This window comes from Anser anser, assembly GCF_964211835.1.
Source record: "Anser anser genome assembly, chromosome: 4".
NCBI lineage: Eukaryota > Metazoa > Chordata > Aves > Anseriformes > Anatidae > Anser > Anser anser.
In genome coordinates, this window is record NC_139724.1 from 44109786 (window position 1) to 44127696 (window position 17911).

A 17911-nucleotide genomic window follows, 5' to 3' on the forward strand; every position below is an offset into this window, starting at 1 on the left:
ACAATTCTAAATCCTTTTCTTCTGCTGTTGATCATAAAAAAACCTTCCTTCCAAGCAATTGTAATGTCTCTCTTTATGGCATAAAATGAATAAAGAAAGGCCAACTGGGCTAGAATGACTGACTTTTTCATACTTACACAGATTGAAGGTGACCTCTTCCAGTGTTTCAGACTCTCTTTATATCTTTAGAAATAACTGGAGACTATTTAAAGCTTATCTTATGGTTGTGATCTTTTGAAGTGCATCAGCTATATTAGAAGTGAAGGAAGACAATGAAGGAGGGGGAATGAAAAGAACTGATACTGTGTTACCACCCGTATTTACTTCAACCTCACTTGGAAGAAATTTGTCCAGTTAGAGGATAGTGACTTCCCATATTACAATCAACAAGGGAACCCGACTACCTAAGTAATTCTGACTTTCACTGCTAAAAGCAGCGTACAACTGCTTTAAATGTTAATCATGTGGTGACATGACATCCTTAAGTGTTGAAAAGACAGCGGCCCATGATAATGGGAAGTGACACACTGCAAAGAGAACCTATTTGCAGCTGGCAAAAGCATTAGGTTTGAATAATGGACTTCCCAGATAAACCAGCAGAGACAACTGGAGCTATATAAATACATATACGTACACAAAAAGAATGGGATTGAAAAATCACAGGATATAGGTTAATTTTAAATCAGTGCAGAAGCTGGTTTCTAGTTCTTGAACTGCCAATAAACTACACTAACCACATAACTATGACCACAGCTGGTACCATAGAAGATCTGTTCAGCTCTGGAGACAAACTTGTCAGCAATCCCTGGCAGAGAAAAGGAGGAAGGTTACCAAAAGGCAGCAGCTTTCCATTCCCAGCACCTCTGCAGAGAACCTTCTGCTTTGCACTACACAGCATTTTGGTATATTTGCTTGGGTTACATTTCCTCTTGTTATCATTTCCATGGGCATGGGAAGCCTCAAAAGACCAACACACACTTTTACCCATACACAGTGCAAAGTGGCAGTAAGGGCCTTTTTACAGAAAATTTCCCAATCATCTTAGTTTAAAGGCTTATACTTAGAGAAAAAAAAAAAAAAGAAAAAAAGAAAAAAAAAAGTCACTCCTTCATAATTCACATTAAAATAATATTGACATTATAATGCAAAACCACACAGGAAAGAAATATGGAGACGACATAAGAAGAGACAGACCTTGTCCCTTTTGGGACCTCGTCTGATGTTAAAAAGATAGCAGAAAGGCAGTTCTCAGCTTTCCTTCCCCTTTTTAAACTCAGAGCATCCTTATATCCCTTCAGCATAGCTTTTAGTTTAAAGAATAATCCTACAGTGTTTTCACACCCAATGAAAAGACTGAATATAAGTGTGGTAAACAGACTAAAAAAGATCTGAGGAAGATATCATCAGGGAAAAAAAAAAAAAAGCATGACGTTTACATTTATACTACCATTTTTGCTTCAATGACCCAGTTTCATTATCTTTTATGAAAACACCCAACCTTTTAAGATTTTTTAAAAACTTTTAAAGATTTATTTTGCTAATTTATTAGCAGGTATCTACACTGATTTTCTTTCCTTACATGAGAAAGTGTTATGATGTTCATCTCAGCTTCATTTAATAAAAGTCTTCTTTCTGGTAGCACAAAGTGTTGGGACATCACCTAATGCCTAAATGCCAAAGAAGAGAGATTTAATTTGCAGGTATTACTGGGATTTACTCATGTTTCCTTCTTGTTTATTCAAGCAAATTTTTGTAGTATTTCCTTATTCCACATTCTCATTCTATTTTATCATCGTAAAGTCAACTCGTCACATTTGAAGCAGAACACTTAGTTATTTATGTGATTTTTTTTAAATGCTTAATTAGATGTTTTAACAATGCCTAATTGTTAGGCAATAATTTACAGTCAGGATTGATTACAAAGGAAGCTCCTAGATCACAAAGGCCCCAGTGCTTTTGAATGGCTTCTCTGCGATTTTGTCCATGCATGCTGCTGTATGCATAAAGGGTGACATCACTCATCTGCATTATTGTGCTGTACATTCATCAAAGTGCTGATTAGAATCTAAAAGTTCTCATATAGCAGTAGGATTTAGTAATTTGTAATCAGATACATAAGAGCGAACAAAAGGAAGTATCAGGGCTTTCAAAGGGAGTTTGTGACCTTCTTGTGTAGGTTCTGGAATAACTTTCCCCGTTGATTTTAAATTGTACCTGAATGGTAATATTAACCAAGCAGCTAGACATATATTACAGGTGAGGGAAAGTTTTCCAGTCAAATATCCACTGTGTAATTACACTGTAATATTTTACCGTGTATTTAGGAATATTAGTACATGAGAAGGAAGAAAGACATGAGCAGCTTGGTACGGTGAGACTGTAAGGCTCTCAGTTTGTTGTGGCTAACATTTCTAGCAGCGATTTTCTCGTTCCATGAGGGCATGCTGCTGCATTGCTGCTGTGTTTTTTAATTAATTTTAGGCTATGAAAGCTTTTCGTTGAGCAATAACAAGGACTACAGTGAACATGTGTGGGATACTATGTGAAAAATGTAATGCTAGCCAACATTATACCTCTGTAGTGTGCATGAACCCTCTTTCTCTGAGGACATGTAGAAGGTTGCAAGCTACATCATGATAGGAAGCAAGCCAAGCATTTTATTTTTATTTCCATCAAAAAGAAACCTATTTCAATAGGGTATTTGTCTCCCTTTAGACCCAGTCTCCTACCTGCATAAAATGTCAATAAATCATTCCATACTTGACTATTCAAGCACAGAGCACATCCCAAGGAAAGTTTACAGTTTCAAGTCAAGACATCTTTGTCAATGACCTCAAGGCTCTCACGGATCCCAGGTGGAACACAGCTCACCAGTTCAGTTCTCACTTTCAGCCTCCTAGGCAATACCTGTTATTTCCAGCGTGTTATTAACTTACTGCTCTGCTTACAAAATGCAGATATGTTTAGACAACAGGCAGGGGTCTTTACTCCCACCCAGAGAAGCCTGCATATCTCTTTTGAAGACACCGATAGCGTATTTGGGCACAGATACTCAGGTATCACCTGCTGCAGCAAGATCCCAGTGCCACAACACAAATCTGCACGAGCCCCTGGACTTTCCGTCCCACATGGAGGCCTGCCAGGACCCCACTCGGCAGCACGGGGCCGCTTCAGACCGCTCAACATTGCCTTCAGCTGCAATGTCTTCTCAAGGGCTGTTGCAGCAGCTGGGGCTTGCCAGAGTTCACAAATGGTTTAAGAATCCCTCCCGCCTCGCCTCGGCGATGTCCCAGGCGTGCTCCCCCTGTGAAAGGCAGAGCCGGGGGGAGCTGGGGGCCAGGCTCCTGCAGCTCGGCAGTGCCAAGGAATTCCCTCCTGCATCAGTGGTGCAAAGGCAATGGATGCAAGCCAGGGGTCTAGCTCAGAAACTGCTCATTTTAGATAGCGGTTCTCCCCGTGCACTCCGCTTCCGTTAAGTGAAAAATTACCAGGTGTTAGCTAGCATTCAACTAAAAGTGACAAGGAACACTGGGAAGCATTTCCTTCAACTGACTGGATACCGTGCACTTTTCTGAGGTCTTAAAAATTTAGTTTCAAGCAGTTTTCCTCAAAATGCATAAATGTCTATTACTGCAGCTTAGGGGACGGAACATTCCTGCTTACTCCAGAAACACAGTTACTTGTCTGCACATAGCTGAATTCTGGCAACACAACTGATTTCACCTATTTACAAAGATTTAGTTCACACTGTTAAAACAGATCATTTCAGTAGGTCGAGAGAATAAGAATTTAAGAATCCAGAAGAAAGGTCGCGGACAGGGGCTGTCTGAGTCTGCTGTTGTTTTCCGCTGCAGCCTTGTTTTTCAGAGCTCTGCCAGCACTAGCAGCTTCTGCTCACAGAGGGATCAGAAAATTATTATTTTTTGTTCATGATTATAAAGAAAGTGGTTCCCTCTCTCTAGCCCATTTTCTGCCTTGTTTCATTGTCAGTAAAACTTCATTGACAGCAAGCAGACTGAAAGGGGTGCAAATGAATGCTGATTCTGCCTTGCTCCTTTGTTTCTTGAAATCCAGCCAAAATCATCGCGTTTCATATATCCCGAATAAAATCATAAATCCTTCCCCATGGGGAGCAGCGTGTTCCCCTTGAAAGTTGGCCTGTGGTTGCAAACCACTTAGGGAATATAGGCCAGGTTTCTAAGGCTTGCTCTGTAACTGAAACTGGGGCATGCCTAAGTTCTTTGTAATACATAACTGTTGTTTCCATTGCTATGAAAATTTGCATATTTCTTAAATAAATTTCCTCTCTGTATTTATATATGTACTTAAAATGTTGATAGCTGAGCTGCCAGATGCTATAGATGGTCCCAGCTCAACTGGACATACGGAATCTATTCTGCCTTACGCAAGGGGAGGATGTGACTCTAAGTGTAAAATTTCAAACCCATTTTTATATGCAATGTTACTTATGCTGAAAAGTTGTTGGAGATTACTTGGGTCTGACCTTTATGATATATTAATATGCTTTTGCCTTATTTTGCAAAGAGTTTTATGTGCAATCTTCACCATATAGATAACTATAAGAATGTGCATAAATTCCCATACTTCTCAGCTGTAGATGTCAAATGTCACACGTTACTGTCTTGTAAGTGTATTGCTCACATTGCAGGACAGCAAGCACCACAGTCTAAGTATCTAAGCCAGCATTTTCACTTCCATGACCATACTCTAAGCATCCTGATTTTGCCTTCACATGCCCACCATTTCCATCACTATACCCAGGTTTTCATGAGAGCTTCTGGTACACTCACTTCTCTTTCAATCTAATGTTCTTAATATAGATGACATGTGAAAAGTAAAAATAATATTCTACACTTCTTTAACATGGTAAGTAGTGGCAGAGTAATACAATACAAACATTCCAAGTTTCTGTTTCAGACAACAGACTGTCTCCTACAGTCTCAGTGCAAAAACATACATTTTTCTCACAATTTTCATTATTAATCTTCTCCTAGATGGTATAGCACACAGTAGATCTATATGTTCATGGAAATAAATTTCAAGAGGAAGAACACTTTGGTAAAACATCCTTAGGCATTGGAGTACTCTTGAGGGAAATCACATAAATCAACATTTTTCTCTATATACATGAACTGTTCCCAAAAAAATCAAGAAATGGCCACTCTACTGAAATCTTGGTAATTATCCTCATATAGCATCTGAAAGCAATGATCTGTCATAGCCCAGAAAATAAGTGAAGCCCAATAAATAAGCAGTTCTTGCCAGAAGACAGAATGTTTTTCTAAAACCTCTACATGCTGTTTTTTGACTGGTTTTGTACAGCAGGTTCATTAAGTTATTAAACCCTTTCTGTGAGTTAAAGATCTTCTGGTGTTCCTGACACCAACTGGCACTAGGTGCACACCATGAAATTCCCATCTCTTTAACTAGGAATACCTCTGTTTCCTTTTCAGTCTGCATTGCAAAATCAGCAGCAACAGCACGCTGTTCTGGGTCCATGTTCATCAACGATTTGTGCCAGTAGCTCATTCAGTTTCAGAACTGCCATGGTTTGTCTTCAAGTAAGGGGAGTTTGTTCTCTTCCATGCTTTGCCTTCTTTTTTTTTTTTTCTTTTTTCCCCTCTTCATTAACTGGATGTGAAGTAAAATGCTAAAGCACTGTAAAATCCAGTTTATTATAATTCAAAAATACCAAATCCGGTAATAACTATCTTACATGCTAGGACCCTGAAGTTGTGTTACAGTATTGCACAGGAATAGATTTACCAGGTTTAGTATCAGGAAATTGCAAAAGTGGTTTAAAGTCACTGTTGCTCCAAACCCCAAAGCTCCACCAGATGCAGGAAGGTCAGACTCAAATAATTTGGCCTATTTCAGTGCTCCTATGTGCCCTGGAAGACAACCTTTCCTGCTCCGGATTTTCCAGCTTCTGTCATGGGACTCAATTAAACAAACATCAGCCAGCCACCCTCTGACCTTAGCATACATCTCTAATGATCGCATTATTTGTCCATCCATAAAGTGAACAAGTCTAAGGCCTCAGTTGTCATAGTAACTTGGATAAGGTGTCAAAGAGAAAACTGAAAAACTGATGTTACACAGGCACCAAACAGTTTTTCTAAGAAGCAAGACTCCTTCTAAAAGGAACACAATCTGAAGAATACCACAGCCCTCTGCGATACTTTGCCTTTCATGCTCTCTACTGTTACAAAATATTCACCACAGAAACAAACTTCTCAAAAGGCAGTTTTCCGATATAATTTAGGGAGTCTCCTGGACTCATATGTATCAGAAACTGCTAGCCTAACTCAATTACAATATTTGGTATCCTATTATGAACTCAGCAGAGCCAAAAATGGGGTCAAAGGAGAGAAGAATGAGAGGAGGATGAGGAGAGAGTGTGGCCATCATGGCTATGGACAGAAGAAGCAGGAGCAGTCACTGCAGAAGTTCAAAGTCTTTTCCCACTTGAGTTTCAAAAAGAAGTTGCAATTCATTAATTCCTGTGTCACAGAACCCCATAATCATTTGCAACCACTATCAACCATAGAAAAACAAACTGTAGCTTTGACTAGCATTCACGGGAGACATGGGATAGACTTGGGGAAGTTGCTTTACGTTTCCCTGTCCTGTGAGATGTTTCTGCCCATGAAAACTCCTCTAAAAGCTCATTTTGTGATTTGAGATGGAAATGGATATCACTGATTCCTCTTCCCCTCGTAAGTCTCCTCTTGCTGGACACTTACCTCTGAATAATTCTAATAGATTAAAAAAAAAAAAAAGGAAAAAAAAAAAAGAAAATTCAAGTCCTCCTCACAGACCACATCAACCTATTAAACTTCTTTTGGGAATGGTTAGTTCTTCACAAGCTACCTACTCAGTTGCTCCTTCCTCTTTCCAACAGGCATTGGTGCATCTCTAGTTGGCATCTAAGACTGCTAGAGAAAAGCTAGCCTAGAGAAAAGCTAGCATGCAACTTTCTGTGCACGAGCACAATTAAAAGCATCAAGGCTTTGCCAAAAGCAGAGAACAGTCATTGTGAGACCTTAGACACATGCACTGAAATGAAAGTTCAGAAAGTGTTGTCACAGATTTTTTATTAAATTCTAGGTTATGCTTCTTTGCTTAAATTGGGAAGGCCTAGCCCTTGACCTCTCCCCTATTTTTCTCAGCTACCCAAGTGCAGTGCACTGCTCCAGGAGAATCATCTCTTCATTGCCACCATGATTGTCCGGCCTATCCTCAAAGACCACGGAAGGCTCCCATACACAACTGGGAAGAAAGGAAAAAAAAAAAAAAAAAAAGAAAGAAAGCCCAACCTCAACATAGCAACCCAAGAGAAGGGACAGGTATCTGAACCTCTGTCACCAAAGCCTGAGCTGAGCACAATGCGCCCTGCAGGATGTCCCATTTTCAAAGCCAAATGTGAGGAAGGACTTTCCTTTGCTCCTGCATTCCACAGTAATGCCCAGTGGCTGTCTGCAGCTCACTCACTCCAGCAATTACAATCTCTGATTAAACTGCATAATAACTTAGCTAGCATTTGAAGGGCTGGGACATAATTCTTATAAGCATTATACCCCTTGTGTTCTGAGAAGGAAGGGAAAATGACTGTAGTAATCCACCATTGTAGAGAAATGGGATGTCTGGTTTAAAAGGTATTTTACACCCTCTCTTTTCCTGGCTCTCTCTACTTGCAACACCTCTGTGGTGAATTTCTGAGTTGTATGGGCTGGTGGTTTTATTGCTTCCTAGCCATAAATAACAAAGCCAAGTCAATTTTTTAAACCTATTACCTGTAAAACAGTGTCAGAGATTATAAGATTTTTTTTTAACTTTATTTATAAGGGAAATTAAAGTCTTTTGCCCTAAACACAGTCTCTTTTGCTGTGGAAATACAACAGTTGCATGTCAGGGCCGTCTTGTGTTAGCCACATGAGCTCTGCAGGAAAGGCTACTTGCTTTTGCTGAATTATGGCAAAACTGCCAACAGAATAAAATCACCTCAGCACTGGTGTGCAAATAACTTGTAATAAAGCAATCGATTAGCAGAGTACAAGAGTAACTGTGGACAGTGAACAACACACTGAGCTTTAAGGGAAGTGCCATGGCAGTGTGTTTAGCCTTCAAGCTACACATTCTACACACATCAACAACACGTAAGAGACTAGCACATTAGATTCATATGCTAAAACTGCAGACCTCTGGGACCAAAACTCTCTCTTTTATTATTTGTTAACATTACCGAGCACAAAAGATCAGTTCTCGAACATTAATTCCAAATAGAATAATATTGCACTAACAATGTGTCATTGCCTTACCACAGTTCATCTGATGACAAGACAAAAATCATTGCACACTACCTGGTTGAGGACAAACTAATGGCTATGTGCTCTTCATAGCCTGACCTGGCTTGAGCTTCACATGTAGAAAAGCCTATGAGGAGTTCCCTTACAGAAAGGTGACAGATTTGTGCTGTGCGGGGTCTCTGGGCAGATGCCAAGGACCATTCTCATTTTGGAAGCAACGGATAACAGTCCACAGGGAAGAACTGTATTGTAGCTAGCTGTTATGTACAGAAACCATCCTTGAGGAGCCCAATCAAGCTGAAATAAAACTATCAAGTTCTATGCTAAATAAAAAACACTGAAGACCCCAGAGAAGAAAAAAAAAAAAAAAAAAAAAAAAAACTGTTCCCATCTCAGAGAAAATGAGATGGGAAAGGGGTAAAAGAGAGGAGGAGGAGGATACCAAGAGAGGCAAACTGGTGCTCTTCCAGAGGAATGTGAGTCAGCATTGCCTGCTGTTAAGGTCTGTGGATTATTTACCACAGCCTAGCTAGCCCTTAAACAACAAGAGAGCCCTGAAGTAGACACATGATGAATTTTCTCTCTCAAGTGGACTACTTGAGCTACACTCCTGTGGTTTTTGAAACAAGAAGAGATACTCCAGCAAAGAACAGTATAAACCATATCTTAAATTTAAATATTTATATTTTCTATATATTGCACTTGAAATTCAGGCTGCACATAAGCCACAGATTTTTGAGAGAAATGAAATAGTTATCATAGTTCAGAAATAATGACACAGAATTTAGCAAGCACTGAAGAGCTGCTTCATACTATTAAATCTCATCTTTAGAAGAAAACTGCATGTCATTGACTGACACAGATTATAATACTTAGGCTTAAGGGGAAATGAGATGATAGGGCTCTTATATTAATTCTTAAGTGGATCTGCAGCCAAGTACTCTAAGGAAAAACACAGTAAGTCAACTCAGCATCTGCAAGATCAATATAATTCCTTAAGAGGAAAAAGTTCTGTGTTTAACTTATTTTTCTCCCACAGGGGACTGTGTCAGACTGTTGCAGGAAGCAGTAAATTGCAGAGTTTGTGGACTCTGTTCAGGCACAACAAGAAATCATTGTAACTCAAGTGATGAAGTCAAAACTACAGGAATCCAGTGGAAACTATTTTTCATGCTCTGAATTGCAGCTAGAGTTGTGGCTTTAAACTGTGTCAAATAAATGGCACTGCTTGAGACCCAGATCTGCATAGCCTTAAGTACCAAGCTGAATCCAGCTCTTACAGATTTTAATGAGTCCAGGAATAAAAATCACTTTTCTTGGGACTAATTTGTTTCCACAGAGTATTTCATGACTCCAGGAAAGCTCCTTTCTTTCTCAATAAGAGAGACCTAATCCCAAGCAGCTGCTGAATTCACATTCGATTAGTGTGGGTATGGCAAAGCACTTAACCCACTCTCAGCTCTTACACAGATCCTCACAGCACTTTGTGTCCACCCCAAAAAGATTCCAGTTCACTGGACTGAATTCCAGATTCTGAGTTTCAGTTTACCAGGGATGCAGGACAGGCCTGGGGTGTGAGACCTGTTACATAACACGAAACTGTGTGAAGGTAAAAAAGAAACCTGGACTTGAGTGCTGATCAAGAAGATACCATAACCAAGTGGTGTTTAGGCTGGACGTCAGTCCTGGGAGCCAAGCACATGTAAACAACTTGTTCCATCAAGAGTTTCGTTTGCCTCGGCCAACATTACAGTGGCTCAAACTTCCAGTTTCACTTCTAAGAGTTTTTCAAGAGTGCTGCTGCTACTTTTCAGACCTTTATCTCCAGTCTTACACCTATGTTTCCCTCACCTCTTCCCAGTGGCTTCAAAATCCTTCTCTCTCTAGAAAGATCCATAACTTTTCTGAAGAAAAACAGCCCATCATTCATTTCTACTGCATGTTTGGAAAACAGCTGACACCATCCATCGAACAAGGGCTCTCTGCCCTTCTAAGCTTCCCACTGGAAGAATTACAGACTCTACAGACTGTAGTGGCAGACACTTCAGAGGCAATGTTCAGTAATAGTAACAACTATACTTGAAACTGTGAAAAAGGACTAGATTGAATAAAGTAAGTTTTAGAATACAAATTCCTTAGAATTAGTAGCTATAACTGGTTAGAAAGTTTAGTCGGATATAATAAACCACAAAGATTTTTTCCCACCTTCTCTTGGAAGACAGTTTTGATGGGCAGGTCTCTACATTGCATTGCACAAGTCAACATGTGCTTTATTACTACTACAAAATCTTCATTCTTGTTTCTAGCTTTGAGGAAGAACCTGAGATAAGATGTGAATATGAAAAGCATTTCCACTACTTTACATAAATTATATCCTAACCAGGTCATACAAGTAATAGTTCTGGTTTGGAGGACTTGAACATCCAGGGGAAAGCAGAGAACTGATTCCAGTTAAACTAAATTTGAATCTTCAATTTCCCTTTGCATTATCAAACATAAGAAAAAAAATATACCCAGCACAAGTTTAATTTCTAGCCCCATTCAGAAAACCCCATATTCATCTGTGGCAGACAGTGTACACCCCTCAAGTTCATACCTGCAAGCTATGGGAACCAGGAGGCCTGCTACCTCGATTTTGCACAGGTGACTTTCTGGCCAACAAAGTGATAGATGCAACCTTAAATTCAAAAAGGGGCTGAACATTTCATCCCAGATCTATGCCTGTGACAGCGCTCTTTGTACGGCAGAGAGAATGGAAGAAGGAACACAACATGCACAGTTACTCTCTGAAGAACAGCCAAACGGGTATAAACTGCCAATGTCAAGTGAGGAATAGGAAGCAGAATGAAGATGATTCAGGGGCTAATTAGAGAGCGGACAAAACCTCTTTCTATTTTCCTTCCTCTGCGTAGCTCTTCCCATCTGACTCAGAAGGGTGGGTGACCAGCCATTTAAGTACGTCCAGACCACTGAGGATGCAGGTCACCTTGGGTCGCAGACTGCTGGGCTCCTTGTCGCAGCGACATGCGTGGCTCTCATCTGCAGAAAGATCTCTCAGGTTGGGAGCCTTCCCAACCCCTTTCCGGGTAATTCTCTGCTTGGAAGAACCAAGGCCCAGACCTTCCTCAAGGAAACAGCTCTCATGATATACTTTCCCTTAGCTTATGTGGAGGTATGGAGGACAAGGGCTTCTTTATGTAATATAAATAAAACTACCAACAGAAACTCAAGCACATCCCAGTGGCAGGAAAAGGATTCTAATCTGACATTCTGATCTTTGACGAGAACAAGATAAGCACCCTTTTAAAAATGTTTATTCTAATGCATTCAATGTAGGACAGAGCCTCTCAACTGATCCATTTTACAGTACACATGATGTGTATTTTGCCTGATAGCAGATTTTAACATATGTTATTGAGGCACCCATCACATCCAGACTTGATGGGACAATCTCAACACAGAACAGTCAGTGAAGAAAGCACCTGATGGATTTGGTCAAATGAAGTCTGTGGCCAATTTTAGAGAAGAATTAATAAAAGTAAAAAAAAAAAAAAATGGCCACAGGATTTCTCTTCCCATCTCAGGGAAAAGAAAAAAAAAAAAAAAACAAAGAAAGAAAGAGAGAAAGAGAGAGAGAGGGAGGAAGTATGGGAGGAAGGATGGAAGGATGAAAGAAAGAGAGAAGGAAAGAGAAAAAGAGGGAGAGAAAGAGAAAGAGAGAGAAAGAGAGAGAGAAAGAGGGAGAAAGGGAGAAAGGGAGAGAGAAAGGGAGAAAGAGGGAGAGAGGGAAGGAAGGAAGGAGGGAGGGAGGAAGAGAGAGAGGGCATTATTTCAGCCATAAGGGAAGAAAAAGAGAGAGAGAAAGAGAGAAAGAGAGAAAGAGAGAAAGAGAGAAAGAGAGAAAGAGAGAAAGAGAAAGAGAGAGAAAGGAGGAAAGAAAGAAAGGAGGAAAGAAAGGAGGAAAGGAGGAAGGAAAGGAGGAAGGAAAGGAGGAAGGAAAGGAGGAAGGAAAGGAGGAAGGAAAGGAGGAAGGAAAGGAGGAAGGAAAGGAAGGGAAGGAAAGGAAGGGAAGGAAAGGAAGGGAAGGAAAGGAAGGGAAGGAAAGGAAGGGAAGGAAAGGAAGGGAAGGAAAGGAAGGGAAGGAAAGGAAGGGAAGGAAAGGAAGGGAAGGAAAGGAAGGGAAGGAAAGGAAGGGAAGGAAAGGAAGGGAAGGAAAGGAAGGGAAGGAAAGGAAGGGAAGGAAAGGAAGGGAAGGAAAGGAAGGGAAGGAAAGGAAGGGAAGGAAAGGAAGGGAAGGAAAGGAAGGGAAGGAAAGGAAAGGAAGGAAGGGAAGGAAGGAAGGGAAGGAAGGGAAGGAAGGGAAGGAAGGGAAGGAAGGTTAGTTTTCCAGGACAGTTACCTACGAATTCACATTGGAGCAGAGCAAGGTAGAAGAAAATCAGACTCCAGAAGACTTCTTGGATCATGATTACAAGCCCATCCATTAAGGAGATGAAAGGATTGAAGGGCCAAAGGTGACTGATGAGACTCTGGGGAGGCAGAGGAGAATAGGTGCTCAGCCACAGCCTCCCAAGGGTGCCTCAAAAGGTAGTGCTGCTCACCAACCCCCATGCCAGGTGACACGCAGACACAGAGCAAAGAGAAAGGCCACACCACAAGCTGCAGGAAACAAACAATAATGTCAGACAGGCATGGAAGCACAAAAATACTGTGAAACAATCCTAGTCACCATACCCGCAACATCACCCTTCCCAAGGCCGTGGACTGGTAGCATGTTAACGAAGAGGAGTCTGAAGGACAGCAGCGAAGTCACTTTCTGCATGTTTAGAAATTGCCAAGCCCACACATCGTTAAGAAGTGCTTGTTGGACAAAACAAGAGATCAACGTGGCATTATAGACCGGATGGAGACATCACGATAGTGACTAATAGTGGGGAGAGGAAAAGCCTTCAGCCTGAGGACAAGCAGATAGCAAAAAGATGCCAAGGGAAGGGGGCTGTACTCGAAACAGCGATCTAGGAGCGTAATCTTGGCAACCACACTCTGGGGGAGCTGCACAAGGGAGGGCTGCAGTTGTCATGGAAAAGACACAAGGAAGAGCCTAGTCAAATATTTTAGCTGGATAAAAACTGCTTTACCATTAAGTTAATATAAAACAGAGAATCTACAAAAGTTACAGCACAAGCATAGGTCAAGCTGAAGACTGAACTCAGATTACGGGTGACAGGTTGGACCATGGCAACATGCACTGTGATCGAGAAAGGAAATACATTCCAACTTGGAACTGGGCAAACGCATCATTTCACCTCCCCTCCACCCCTCCACGTTTTTGAAAGAGCTAGCATGGAGTACTTGATAGCTGCTGTGACAATTTCCTGGCATGATCTTTAGTTGCAGATGAAGAATGTCGAGGCTTAACTAAATCATCTTCAGAGAAAAATTAAAGATAATGGTCAAAAAAGCCCTGAGGAATTAGTTAATTCAATAACTCTCCATACAATGTCGTGATTCCAGTGCTTGACATCTTAGTGCTACAGGAGGTCAAAGGCCTGAACACAACTGCTGTCTGCTTCCACATGAATGTGGAAATCCTCCCTTTGCCATAACCTTAACTTCCTACTTCTTGCTGTGAAGCTAACTGACCTGGCCAGAAGACAAGAATTCCTCCTCATGAAAAACACTGAGGTTTTGGCATTTGCCATTCAGACAAAAATGAGGGATTTCAAAATATTTCACCACAGGGGAAAGAATGTCTGTGAGCTACTCCAAAGAAGCACTGAATGCACTTGTCTAGTGGTGATTCAAGTCTGCTCTTCTCAATTTCTGTAGCTGACTTTTCAAAGAAAGAGGGGAAAACATCCAAATCTTCCTTTTGGATTCAGCTGTTCCTCTGAATAAAATTAAAATAGGAGGCTGAATGTTTCCTTCTCTGTTTATGACAGGCCATTATTTACGCATTCTTGAGATAAACTATGGGAAACATAAAGCAGGGTGATTTCTAACTGAATCAATAAGGATGAAAGATGATGAGAATAGTTTTTGTATCTGGTATACAGAGCATAGCATCAGTTAAAAGCTGCACAAACTGCCAAGTGACTTAATAACCAGACGTACTTGGTGCACAAACAGTCACTGAGTACAAACATGTCATGTACAGCTGACAGAGAAGTCGAGGCAGGAGCTGAACACCTGTATGTCATGGAGTATCTTGTGGGTACAAATCCATGCACCACCTGTGCAGGGGGTGACAGAAGCACCTCAGTCCTGATACTTCAGTGGCACTGCACATGTACTTGGGAAAAGCTCACCCAGAGACGGTACAGTTGGGATTAGCCAGGAATATCACTAAGTAAACGGTTAACATTATCTGTCTTTGCATCCTGTATAATTGTGGCATTTAGCTCAAGTTGTTGGAAAGGGTCTGAAACCAATCACATTCTGGTTAATCTTACTTGAGTAACTGCAGCTGGCTGGCCGGAAGAGAATTACTCGAAGATGAATTTGTAGTGTCTTATAATAAGGGTTACCGTTACCCAGCAAGAAGCATTCCTGGGCCAGCCTTGCCCCATGTTCTGAAAGACTGAGGAATGCACGGGAGGAGGAGAAACTTTTTATTTGAATAGCTTCCGAATTTTTTCATGCTTTGCCTTGGTCCTCCTCTCCTTTTCCCAGCCACCCTGTTCTCACAGCAGTCGAGACTCTCTAGTGAAACTTGCTTAGTTATCTGGATATTTTTCTGGATAAATTTGCCTTGTGGCTAGAGAGATAAGAAATTTTCTCATTTAAACCTGTCTTGGAAGATATCTGTAGTAAAAATGAGGCTACTCTGTTTCACTACACACCTATCCAACTGAATAACTCCTGCGTGCTTCTTAAACCCAGAATACAGAAGTACATGTGGTTTTATAAGGTTACATAAAAAGTTATAAATGTCTTATGTAAGTATTTGTCTTGTTCATAGTCAATGGGAACTATTTGTACATGTAAGGCAAGCAAGATTTACCCTGTAATGGATAATCCTTTCTTCATTTAATAAATAATCCTTTGTTTACTTTTCCTCAGTTCTCAAAGTCAGTCTTCAGAACCTAAAAAAACAACCCATGACCTCATTACCTTCTCCCATCGTGGTGCTGGAAGCCTAGGGATGACTGAGCTTATGTTAACATGCTTGCAATAGCAATTAGCCTTTTTTCCTCTCCTTTGAAACTGGTCTTCTGATGAAGGCTGTTCAGAGAACGGTCATGATGTTTTATACATGATTCGAATGCAAATCTCTTTCACCTGAGAACCCAAGGTAGAAGCTTCCCCTGAAAAGTGTAGACCTTGCTCCCCATAAATATTATGTGAGGTAGCCCAGAGGAGAGTTGTCTGCTACTAAATCTACTGCTGGCCTGCACAATGCTGAGTAATGCAGGTAATGCTGACAGGAGAGGGAGAGCTGTGCCTGTGTGTTCAGCTGACCCAAATGGGGCTTGGCTGTGTACTCACACCCACACACAAAACCTGGTTCAGAAGCTCAAGCAAGCACGAGTAGCTCTGACCATGGTGCAGGCACAAGTGTTACCCTGGGCAGCACCCAGACTGCTGAGTACCTTCATTTGGGCACACCAGCTAGTTGCCAAACCTATAATTCAGGAGAAGGCCAACGTCAAGGCAGCTTTTAGCTGCAGGTCCACTAAGGCCCTATGGCTGGTATTTAGACTGCAGTATGCCTCTATACAGCAGAGACAGGGCCAGTACGGAGTCAAAGGGCCTGGCCTGGAAGAAGACGATGACCAAAAAGAAAGGTGCAGCGGCTCCAGAGAGACGTGCTTGCAGCTACAGGGCTGGGAAAGCAGACTGTGGGCTGTCCCATGCCCCTGGCCAGCTGAAGGTGGCCAAAACACTTGGAGGGCAAGTAAGTGGGCACAGCTGTAGGGGCAGCCTGTGGGGTTCTCAGCCATACACTGAGAATATGGGTCAGCCCTACCACCTGCCCTGCCTTGCCACGCCACGGCTGCATGCAGCAGGATTGGACATGGAGGAGAAAAGATAGATTTCAAAACAAGCAGGAATTTCAGGATTTATTTCAATGGCTGCTATTTCTTTTTTGTGTGTTTCACCAGCCTATGGCTTTGCGTGACTTAAAGTCTTCCCAATTTCAGACTCTGAAACCTCCCCACTACACATCAGGGCCATACCCTAATCAGCTCCTTCAACTTAGAAAAATCTGCTGTAAAGGGGGAAGAAATTCTGCTTGGACTAAATTATTTCCTATCCAAATGAAAGCCCCTTAAACAATGCAACAGCATTTTACTATATATCATCGTAAATATTGACATGATTTATTTTAAAATGGTTATTAAAATTAGGTTCCTAATCCCACACTGAAGCATTTAAATCAATGTCAACCTTTTCCAAAATGGCAAGTATTCAACCAATACCCCCTGAAATATATGGTGGCCAGCACTTTTGAATGTCAGGCCATTAATTTATGTGGCTATCTTTCAGCATCCAATTTTGCTTGACCTATATTTCAAAGATGTCTTATAAAAGCTGGAGAAGGAAGAATTTTAAATTCTGGCAACATTACAGCTGTAGCTATCAATGCGGACTTGATTTAGTAATAACATTGTTGTGAAACAGACCATAAGAAGATGTTGTTTAAAGTGGGACAAAATAATTCATAAGGCTCCTTTTATTTTTGGTAAATTATGTACAGTGCTGCCTGTATTCCAGTTCCTGTAGCATACTTCCTACCATCTGTTTTCCATTTTTCTTTAATTTCCATTCATGCCCTTTGGCCTATTCCCTGTGTTCGGAAGAAAACAGTAATTAAAGTTGACATTATCTCTGTGCGTTTTCCAGACTACATAAGTTGAAGTGTTTTTTTTGTTTGTTTTTTTTTTTTCCACGTCCTTATACTCTGGCTCATATCTTTTACTACAAGATCAACCCTACTGTACTTTTTTTTTTTTTTTTAAGGATCAACACATAATGACAAATTACAGACTGTCATCAACCACAGTAATGAAGAGGTCTGATTTTTACTGCATCTGAGTTCTATCATTCATTAGCACAGGTTTCAGTAAATAACCTGTTTTTTGCTAGAGTATAAAAAATATCTTTAAAAATATAGAGCAAAGTAAGACTAGCATTATATTTCTGACAAGCTCCTCACACTATCAGTAGCCTTCTGAGGTGAAACTTGTTACATGCATCATTTTTGTCCCACAAGCTCAGAATAATTATTCATTTTCCTATTTTGTATTCATTTCAGGTACAGACAAAATGACATCTTTTTGCCCATATGTAAGAATAAACTCTGAATAAAACATCTGCTGACCTAAGAGACTGTCTCACACTCAAAGTGCTAATCCAGGACCTGCTTTTACTGAAATTGTTTGTTTTCAATCTATAATAACCATAAGTTTTATAAGTCTGCTTTGTCCATAAAATTATACACAGTGATTCAATAATACCAATGCTTTTGTCCATAGATTAGCTAGAAGGTAAAGAAATACTGGAGCGTTGTTACTTGAACCCAGCAGTCGCAGCATCCAAAAGGGCACAAGTGCATCGGTGTGCAGGGAACAAATTAA

At 40.8% G+C, this 17911-nt stretch overlaps 1 protein-coding gene across 13 annotated transcripts in view; it reads right to left on the minus strand.

The window, feature by feature from the left end:
• Positions 1 to 17911, minus strand: part of LOC310898533 (uncharacterized protein) — a 264997-nt gene that overhangs the window by 56365 nt on the left and 190721 nt on the right. The window contains exon 1 of one of the 13 annotated variants that reach the window (XR_014583398.1): positions 10927 to 13054. The exons of 11 other annotated variants lie outside the window; for them this stretch is intronic. The gene's annotated coding sequence lies outside the window, so the exon portion shown is untranslated. Of the gene's footprint in view, positions 1 to 5457; positions 10904 to 10926; positions 13055 to 17911 lie in introns of those variants that run through there. One more of the 13 variants, XR_014583399.1, reaches the window with a different exon arrangement.